Source organism: Lactuca saligna, chromosome 8 (assembly GCF_052625555.1).
Source record: "Lactuca saligna cultivar CGN05327 chromosome 8, ASM5262555v1, whole genome shotgun sequence".
In the NCBI taxonomy this organism is placed as follows: Eukaryota; Viridiplantae; Streptophyta; class Magnoliopsida; order Asterales; family Asteraceae; genus Lactuca; species Lactuca saligna.
Genome location: NC_136424.1, coordinates 204,003,299 through 204,012,880, shown reverse-complemented (window position 1 = coordinate 204,012,880; position 9,582 = coordinate 204,003,299).

The following is a 9,582-nucleotide window of genomic DNA, read 5'->3' as shown; positions in this document are numbered from 1 at the left end:
CCAGTGAAGATGTCAAATCAGAACACCGAAGTACTCATGCGTGGAGTACCTCTTAGTTTTTCTCTTTTCCAAAGAAATCCCCGAAGTACCACTCGTACAGTACGTCAAGTTCAATCAAAAGATCCATAAGGTTGATCAGTCGCTGAAGAATGTATACATAGGGGCGATATATAATCAAGGTTCTACAGGTTTAGAATTGATGATTCCGCTTTAACTTCTTTTCCTTGATAGAATGTGAGTTTAAAGAAGAATAAGTTATTCGACTATCTTTTCAATCTTACTTATATACGACTCGTATACCTGAGATGGTGATCGTTGAACCAAGTATGGATTCTAAAATTAACTTCAGGATGGAGAACTGCCCAAGACTACGAGTAATCGCATCGTCATGTGAACAAACTTAGAACCCAGTACGACTCTTGTAAACAGATTCCCCTTCAGTCTAAACACCTACGAAGATACAAGAACAGTCTGGACAACTTAGCAAACTACGCAGAAATACAATTGGAAGACTAGGCTTCTCACCCTGGAGAGCTCCGGTCTTATTCTTCAAGAGATCGACGGATTGCATCATATGTGCCTCAGCTATCGAGAGCTCCGTCCAGATTTTTCCATTAGAAATCTTTCTCTTCCCTGCATAGATGAATTGGTTGAGCCAACGCAATGAAAGTATGACTTTCAGAAATGGACCTAAGATCCGAATATCACCAGTTTGAGTGTGAGGGGAGGATGTCCGGAAGACTACCCTCCGAACTCAATATGGACACTTCAACTCCATAATGATACCCCTCGAATAGGGCCAATTTTCCCATAATATTCATGATCTTAATGAGTAGGGTACGCCATTCTTACATAGAGGATTTTGTCATTCCCCTTGTAATGACTTACTTATCTACCCTCGTAGTGAGAAGGAACCCATGGAAACATTACCCTCAGAAGAATTTTTGCGAAGTTCTCTAAGCACGAGTTTTGAAATTGAAGAGTCAGATTCCTATGACACACTGTTAGTGATGTGGGAAATTTTGAGTACTCTTTCAATTTGTCAAAACCGTTGAGAAATTGTCGACACCAAAGATGCCGATAAAAATTCGCTAAATTCTAGGTCTTACAGACCTACTGTCATAGTTCATCCAGAAATCCTCCCAAATCACAGAAACCTTTATGACTCGGATCCAGCAAGGGGTGGCCCTTCACTAGTAAGTTAAACAAGAAAAAGAAACCTTGGAGATTCCAAGTGAGTGACCAAGTTCTCTAGGAAAACTCACTCTGGGAATGCTTAATGCGCTTCGCAACGCACGGAAAGCTAAATCCGAGATAGTCAAGACCTCCGAGATTCTTGCCAGAATCGGTCATGTATCTCACAGACTAGATCTACTCTGAGAACTCAGTAACGTACATTTTACCCTTCACATCTCGATCTTGAAATCGTACCTTTCCGTCAGGACTCTCGTAATTCCACTCGATGAGATCGAGATTAACGAGATCCTCGCCTTCATGAAAGAACCGTAGTGACCATTGACTGAGAGGTCAAGCGGACGAAGCAACGCCATCGCAAGTTAGTGAAGGTTCGTTGGGATACCAACCGAGGACCCGATTTCACTTAGGAGCGTGAGAAACAATCAATCAGAAAGTTTCCCACCTCATGACTCGATCACTCATACCTACTTCCTTACCTAAATTCTAATTTCGGGATGAAATTCCCTTTAACAGTTGGATGATGTGACAACTCAAAATTTCCATTATGTACAAACCATATCAAGTCAATAGAAGATAGAGTAGTTACAGTTAAGTTCCAGACTCTTGGGTATAAGTCTGACAGTTTTTCAGGATTTACACTTCAGGAGATATCAGGAGAGTGGATGCACTAAGGTATTGTGCAACACTATTATTCCAAAACTCTATGATATTAGAGTTTATTTAGGGAATAAAAATATTTTCTGCCAAAAATCCCAGGACTATATATAGAATTCTGAACCATAATTATTTCATTAGTTACATTTCCAACTAGAGAAAAGCCAAATTCTCTCTCACAGATCTTCGGGTTTTCATCCTAAATCGTGAGTACTTCTACCTAGTTGTAATATATAGCTTAGATTGTGCCTAATAACATCAAAATCGGATCAAAACCCCAAGATTTGAGAGTTTACCGACCAAGAACACTTGGAGAGTAAACTCTTTTATTAGGGCCAAAGTGTGCCCAATGACCCTCCAAACCTTGCAAATGAACCTTGAGACTACCCATAACTGGTTTAGAAATCCAAAACATTAAGAATCAAGGGTTGAAAGTGAGTTCACAGCCTAGGAAGTTCTTGGGCCTTGAACTCCATTTTTAGGTTCCAAAATTCCCTAAATGCCTTCATTGAACCAAGAGACTAGCATAGCACATTACCTTGATGTGTCTAGGACCCAAAACAACCAAAATACCAACACCCATAGGTGTTCACGGTCGCAAACACATGAATAAATCGTACATAGGCCGAAAACTCAAGTTGGGGGTGTTTTGATGCAACAAACACTTCCTAAGGCTTAGGCTTGAATTTAGGATGCTTCCTTATGACCTTATGACCCTCATAAACATAAGTGGCTATGAGTTTATGGCAGTAAACTCTTCAGGGCCGTGAACTCCTCAAAAACTCCAAACAATAGGGCCAAAAGGTGCTTTAATAACTCCTAAAGCCTTGGACAATTTCCTTGATTGATTCTTAGATATATTAGGGACTTGAAAGCACCACAAACACCCATCCAAGGGAGATTACAGCCGTAATCTCCATGGGATTTGGTCCATGGTCCGTGAACACCTCAAAGGAGTTAAAAAGAAGCCCAAACACTTGTTTAAGCCTAGAAGCACTTCACCACTTAAGTTGTAATAGATTTGAGCTTCATTTAGAGCCCCGATGGAGAGTTTACGGCCATGAGTTTACTCCCCTGGGCTGTAAACTCCAACACACATGGTCTTTGGACCATAAACTTCCGTATGAGGACTTGCACTCCTTTGTTGCAACCCATTAGCCTCCTAGCACTTGACCAAATTGTTTTCCTTGCATTAGGATGTTTATACATGTTTAATTAGAGTTATAATCACTAATTGTTTATATAGATATGTATTTATATGTAATTAGGACCATTGTGTGTGTCTAAAGTCTTCACTTGACACCGAGCAGTCCTACCTCTTCAATTCATCCGTATCACCCACAAGAGGTGAGTTCATACCCCTTAATCAATCTATTAACTGTTTTTAAATGTTTTATGGGGAGGGGAGGGGGGATACAAGTAGAATCATGTTAGTTACTATATCAATCACATGTGATTAAAAGTAGCATTCAAATGATTGGCTACTCATTAGCCGTTTTACCAAACAGTTTCCTTCAAGTGTTTTTCATAAACACTTTATATGTTTAAAACTCCTTATTAAACTGTACATTTTACTCTGTATGTTTCATTTCGAACTCATTTATAATTGTGTTTCAAACAAATGTTCATTTATACTTAAATTGTTTTATCAAACCCACGCTTTCAAAACGTTTTATAGATTGACATCAAGTCGATCGTTTCTTAGATAATAATTATGTTCAAAGGTTTTACCAAACTTATTTTATACTTTTATATTATCAATTGCATACCTATATATGTATAGTTATATAACAAATGTTTAAAAGACTTAGGAAGGCTATCCACTCTATTTCCTTTTCGCGCTTGAGATCTGGTGGGATATCGGTTACCCGTCCTAAGGTCGTTTAAATATTAGTTATATATCATGTGTACATATATAGTCATAAAGGTTCTTCCAGTTCATCCAAATGCCCTTGAGTAGCAAGGGTATACATCCATGTCCATACGTACCAGTTAGGTTACTAGTAAACTACCATATGGTTAGTTTAGGAAGATACTAGAACTATTACTAGAACACGATATCATACAATGAGCAGTTCATTCATGAGTCAATACTTGCTAGATATAGAGAACATACATTACAGCTAGAACATTACAGTACATTACTATTCTTGCTAGATAGAGAGAGAACACACATTACAGCTACCACATGTAGAACATTTCAGTACATTACATATACATGAATATTTTGACATAATTGTGATCCACTGTATCGGAGCATGTCTTCAATGTCATGGCCCGAGTTGTAGCCAGAGTCTCTTGGAGGGAGAGCATGAGTTTGCGTATAGATCTATACTGGATTGACTATCCTACACCTTGCTGCTAGCTACAGCCGGACCTACGGGTCTGCGGGTGCCAAACGTCATACCTTTTTACGACCCACATTTGTCGTTGTTACCCAGTTGATAGTATGGCACAATTAATCACATGATGCCTTAATATAAATCCGGTTTAAGGTAGTTAGTACAGCAGTAGTTCTTATAGCACTACATTACAGTACTACATTAATTTTCCCTTTACATATATTTAGTGATCTTTTTACTTAAACGTTAAATGTAAAAACTATATTTTGTTAATGATAGTTACACTTGGGAAAATTACACACTTTTACAAGAAATGAGCATTTAGAACAGTTTAGTCTTGGTAGAAGACAACATTCAGAACAATCGAGTCTTGTTAGAAGACTACATTCAGAGCAGTTAGGTCTTGGGAGAAGGCTACATTCAGAGTAGTTAGGTCTTGGTAGAAGACACCCTTATATAATAGTAGGAATCATAGGGATTTCTAGGGTTTTTCAAACATTTACAGTTGTTCTACAAAACATTTTTATACTTACAGTTCATATACATTTTCAATACTTACAATTCGTATACATACAAATACTTACATACAAATTAAGACACTAAAATACTTATGATCTCATCAGCTTTAAAGCTAATACTCTCTTTCAAAATAACTTGTATCCTCAGGTCAAGTATAGACAGGTATCGATGCAAGGTTCAGGGAAGACGGTGCTCGTTCAAGACACGTCTTTCATTTTGATTTATTCTTTAGTGTCTATTATAATTTGACAGAACATACTTGTATTAACATTATAATATTAATGCAATGCATGATATTGTTCCTTGTTTACTACTTTTCATTGTTGTGATACTGTACATGACGTCCTCTGCCCCAGAACGTTTTCGTCGTTCTTGGTTTTGGGGTGTGACAGGTTGGGACACGTAAACTCCATTACAAATCCATAACTTCTTCATCCGATGTCCGTTTTCGTTAGACTTTTTACCGTTGTGCTACTATTGAAGAGATCATCGATTCTCGTTTAGGTTGTGCCGGCCACAAATCACTCGATCACTGTTTCAAGTTTTTAGCTGTCTACTGCCACGTTGGAACTTAGATAAATGATAACTTCCTCATACGAAGTCAGATTTGGGAGTTCTCTTTATGCGTGTTCACATCTTAACATGAAGTAGAACTTTTGTTTAGATACCTAACGCTAAAAAGTGTTTTATTAAAACTTCGCGTTTTATGTTTAACAATGTTTTACCGGTTTTGTTGCGGATCTTCGATTGGTCATAACTTCTCCGATATAACTCAGATTTTAGAGTTCTTTATATGTTTTGAAAACCTTGTTACGATATCTACCGCTTTATTCAACCCAAATAAGTTTTTAGAAGAGTTAGATTTTTGACCTAAGTTGGACTGGTGTTACTTTATATTGTCTCGAAATATCGGGTTATCACAGACAAATTGGGTGTGGTGGATCTTCAAGAATCTAATACCTTTTGTTTTACCCAAAATTGATTTAACTAAAGTTATGTTTTTTATTTTATTTTGATAGAAAAAGTGAACACTTGATTGAATGAAAGAGTACTTTGTAGAAAAGAAAATGTTTCAACCTATGTAAATGGACTGTCTATGTAGATCTTCAATACATTGCAGGTTTTGGACCTATGATTTCATTCATATTATTGTTTTTTCGTAAGGTAAATTTGATTGGATTGTTAAATTTTGCTAATCGTTTGACTCCAGATACCACTACATTGTTAAGGGAAAATGACCATCAACTTGAAGATATCACTGCATTGATAAGGGAAAAAGACCATCAACTTGAAAAGGTAATAAGTAAATTACTTTTCTACCCCTTAAAATACACAAAAAAATGGATCCAATTGAAGATTATTTCATAAGCGAGTCATGATCTTCAGAGTTTAATAGACTACAAAAAGAAATCATACAACTTTGGCATGCTTGCAACGTGTACCCGGTTCATAGATATTACTTCTTTTTTACTCTTCAATGATGAAGATGAATCTCGAATCTAAAAAGATTGATATGCCCTAGACGATAGATGAACTTGATAAAGCATTCACATGTCATCTGTTTATAGATGTAGCTGCTTTCAGTCCTACTAGAAGCTTTACTAGGGACTACATGTTACTCAACTCCCCATCTAAAGTGATCAACTATGAGAATGCTTACCTAGATCCTTCTTTGCTTGATCAGTTTTCCCATGTTCTCGCAACTTTAGATACCTTTCATGAGCCCTCTGTTTACTTACAATGAAGCCTATGATTTATGTGGCAATTGTTGTAGAGTCTGATTTAGCTTCACCTGAGAATAATCCTCATGTCAAAAATGTCATGGAACTTGCTTCTAAGTTACAATCTGGATTAGTCACTATCTATGCTCAGGTACTGAAACTTTGCTATATTTATCCAATAAAACAATCTTTCTTAAAAATAAAAAAAATAGGGTTTGGTTTTTAAACTTTCAATTACAGGTGGAGTTAGAGCTAACAGAACTCCCATCAGAAGAAAGAATAGAGTTTTTTACATCTCTTGGTGTAAATGAGAGAGGTCTTGGAAATCTTATCAGCGTGACATATTATCACACCCCCAAACCAAGGATGGCGGAAACGTCCGGGGGTGTAGGACTTCATGTATAGTATCACAACAACGAGTATAATAGTGCTCAAAGTAAATACAACCATCATAAATTTAATTAAAAAACTGACACCAATGTATATGTTTACATGATTCAAATCAACTACATTATGATGACAAAATGAACTGTTTGACGATTTATCGTCCCATCCTCAAAATGCTGTTGATTTCCTGTTTCACTGAATTCCTGAGAATACAAGTAGTTTTGAAAAAGTGTCAACAATTAAGTTGGTGAGTTCATAAGCTTTTTAGATAAAGAGTTTGGAAACCGTTCTTTGTAATGTGTTGTGTGTTACCAAGAAAAATCCAATATTTTCCTTATAAATGTTATGTGGTCCTAAATCCCAGGACCAAGAATAAACAAGTATTTTCCATACTTAAATGTATAAACATTGTTTTAAATCGGCATAAAACCCTTTCAGATTTGAGGAAAATCCCGTAATAAATGACGTGTAGTCTTAAATACAAAGACCGAAAGTGTACAATAATATCCGTACTTATTGACATAAAAATTGATTCTAAAGCGACATAAAACTCCTTTTAATTAATAAAAATTCTCGTAAACTTTATGAGTTGTTAACTTCCTATGTGAGTCAATATAACCATACTACGACTGAATGAACCTGCCACGACGTTTCTCAAGCGTCGAAAAACTGATATGACACTTGTCACCCGTAGACTTGCAAGTCCCACTGTAGCTAGCAGCAAGGTGTGGGGTGTCTAACCCAATATAGATCTATACACAACTATCATGTTCTCCCTACAAGAGACTCTGGTTATAACTACCAGGAATTTTAACCCGTACTCTAGGAGTACTGAGAAGAATGTCTCACAATTTAAGTTAACAAGTTTACGTGTAGTGTGTGTGTGAGTGTAAAACCTTTTTATGTGGGAATAAAACCTTCTGAAATGTGTTTGTTGTGTTAATAGAAACATAAACCATACCTATTATAGTTTATCAAAACGTTTAAATGTAATAGTTATAACTTTGTTTATTATGGTTAACTACTGTATTTGTGAAGGTAAAAACCCTTTTGTTTACCGATATGTATATATATACCTTTTACTAAAGTGAAGCAACATGCAATATAACAACTAATTAATTACCATACTTTTGTAGGTAAATTGTTTTCTGATCTATGACTATATACTAATACAAAATGTCATCTATTTGCAAAAACATATATTCTCATAAAGATATACACCTTGCTTAACATGTTACAAGGTGAAATGAAATTGATAGCATTTTTCTGTTGTTAATATTTTCTTTTACTGTTCTTATAAAATTTATAAAAAAATCATCAAAGGTTCAAATCGGAATCCGTAAATTCTGAGAGTTTGGGAAATGAGTCTAGTTTGTTCATAATTTTTATTATGAATTTTAATGACCTCCAACGTGTGTGAAAACGTCCATTATCACATACTGGTCCAGATTTGCTCTTGAAATGATAGGCAGTTTTGTAAAAATCACCATAAATTATATAAAAATCGTGTGGAGATGTGCAAGTAGTCATTTTAAAGCTAAGAACTGCAACAACTTGCACTTAAAACAGTTTTGAAAACTAAAATATTTAAGTTTCCCAAAATAGTTTGTGAATGGAGTTGAACTTTTCTGATGAAGGCTGTTAAAAGAGTTTAGTTGTGTTCTTGGTGTTTTAACTTGTATTCCCCCCCCCCCCCCTTAAAACTTAAGAAAAACATGAAAAGATAGGGGTATGAACTCACCTTATATGATTTCAGTAGATGGATGATGGAGAAAGGTAGTGTTCCACTCAAGAACACTAAGAAGATGTCTTGAAGGTTCAAAGATCTAACACAAAGATGATGGAGTTTGTGTAAGAAATCAATGATTTAAGTAGGAGGATGTGAAACAATCATGGGAATGATGAAGATACTTACCAAATGGAGAAGGGAAGCCTTGGAAATCTCAAAATTGAGAGAGAAGAGTTGAGAGAAAAGTGTTTGATCTTTTGGTGGAAAATGAGAGAATGAATGAAGTGTGAGGAGAGAGGATGGATATTCCATCTCTAAGAACGTGGGAAATGGCTGGAAATCATAATAAAGTACTTTGACATGACCTAGGTATGGTAGAAAGAGTATGGCTGGTCATGGAGTGGGTGTGGGTGGTTGCTTGTGTCATAAACTAAAGAAAAGTCAACACTCCACCTCTTGTACTTCACCGACTCTTCTTGGATAAGATTTATCCCCAAAAACGTGATTAATTAATAAATATGGGGCCTTATATGTTAAAATAAAGTTTTTGGTGGAAATCTCGAGTTAAAATAATTAAAAACGGGCCTAAATGCAAAACTAGTCTAAAACCGGGTGAAAAAGAGCTTCCTGCGAGACCTCTCGGTAATGGGTCGATGTTCGGTCCCTTCTGCTGGGTCGAAGGCGAAATGGAGCGAAAGGGTTAGGAGGCGAAGGCGAAGGTAGGGTTCGGTCCGAAGGGACCTTCGAGTTCGGTCTATGCGAGCCTTCGGTCCGAGATAGGGTTCGGCTCTAACAAATTCGCTTCTGACAAGTTCGCTTCCTAAGAGGGTTCGGCTTCTTAAGAGGGTTCGGCTCCTTAAGACTGATTTTCGTGTAGACTCCCGTTTTCGAGCTGTTTTCTATCCGGTTAAGGGTTGGAATGGCCCGAAAGACTATAAAAAGTTTAAGGAACTTTTGAGAGAGATTTGGGAGAGATTTCACATACTTGGAGAGATTTCTCATACTTAGAGAGATTTGGGAGAGATTTAACATA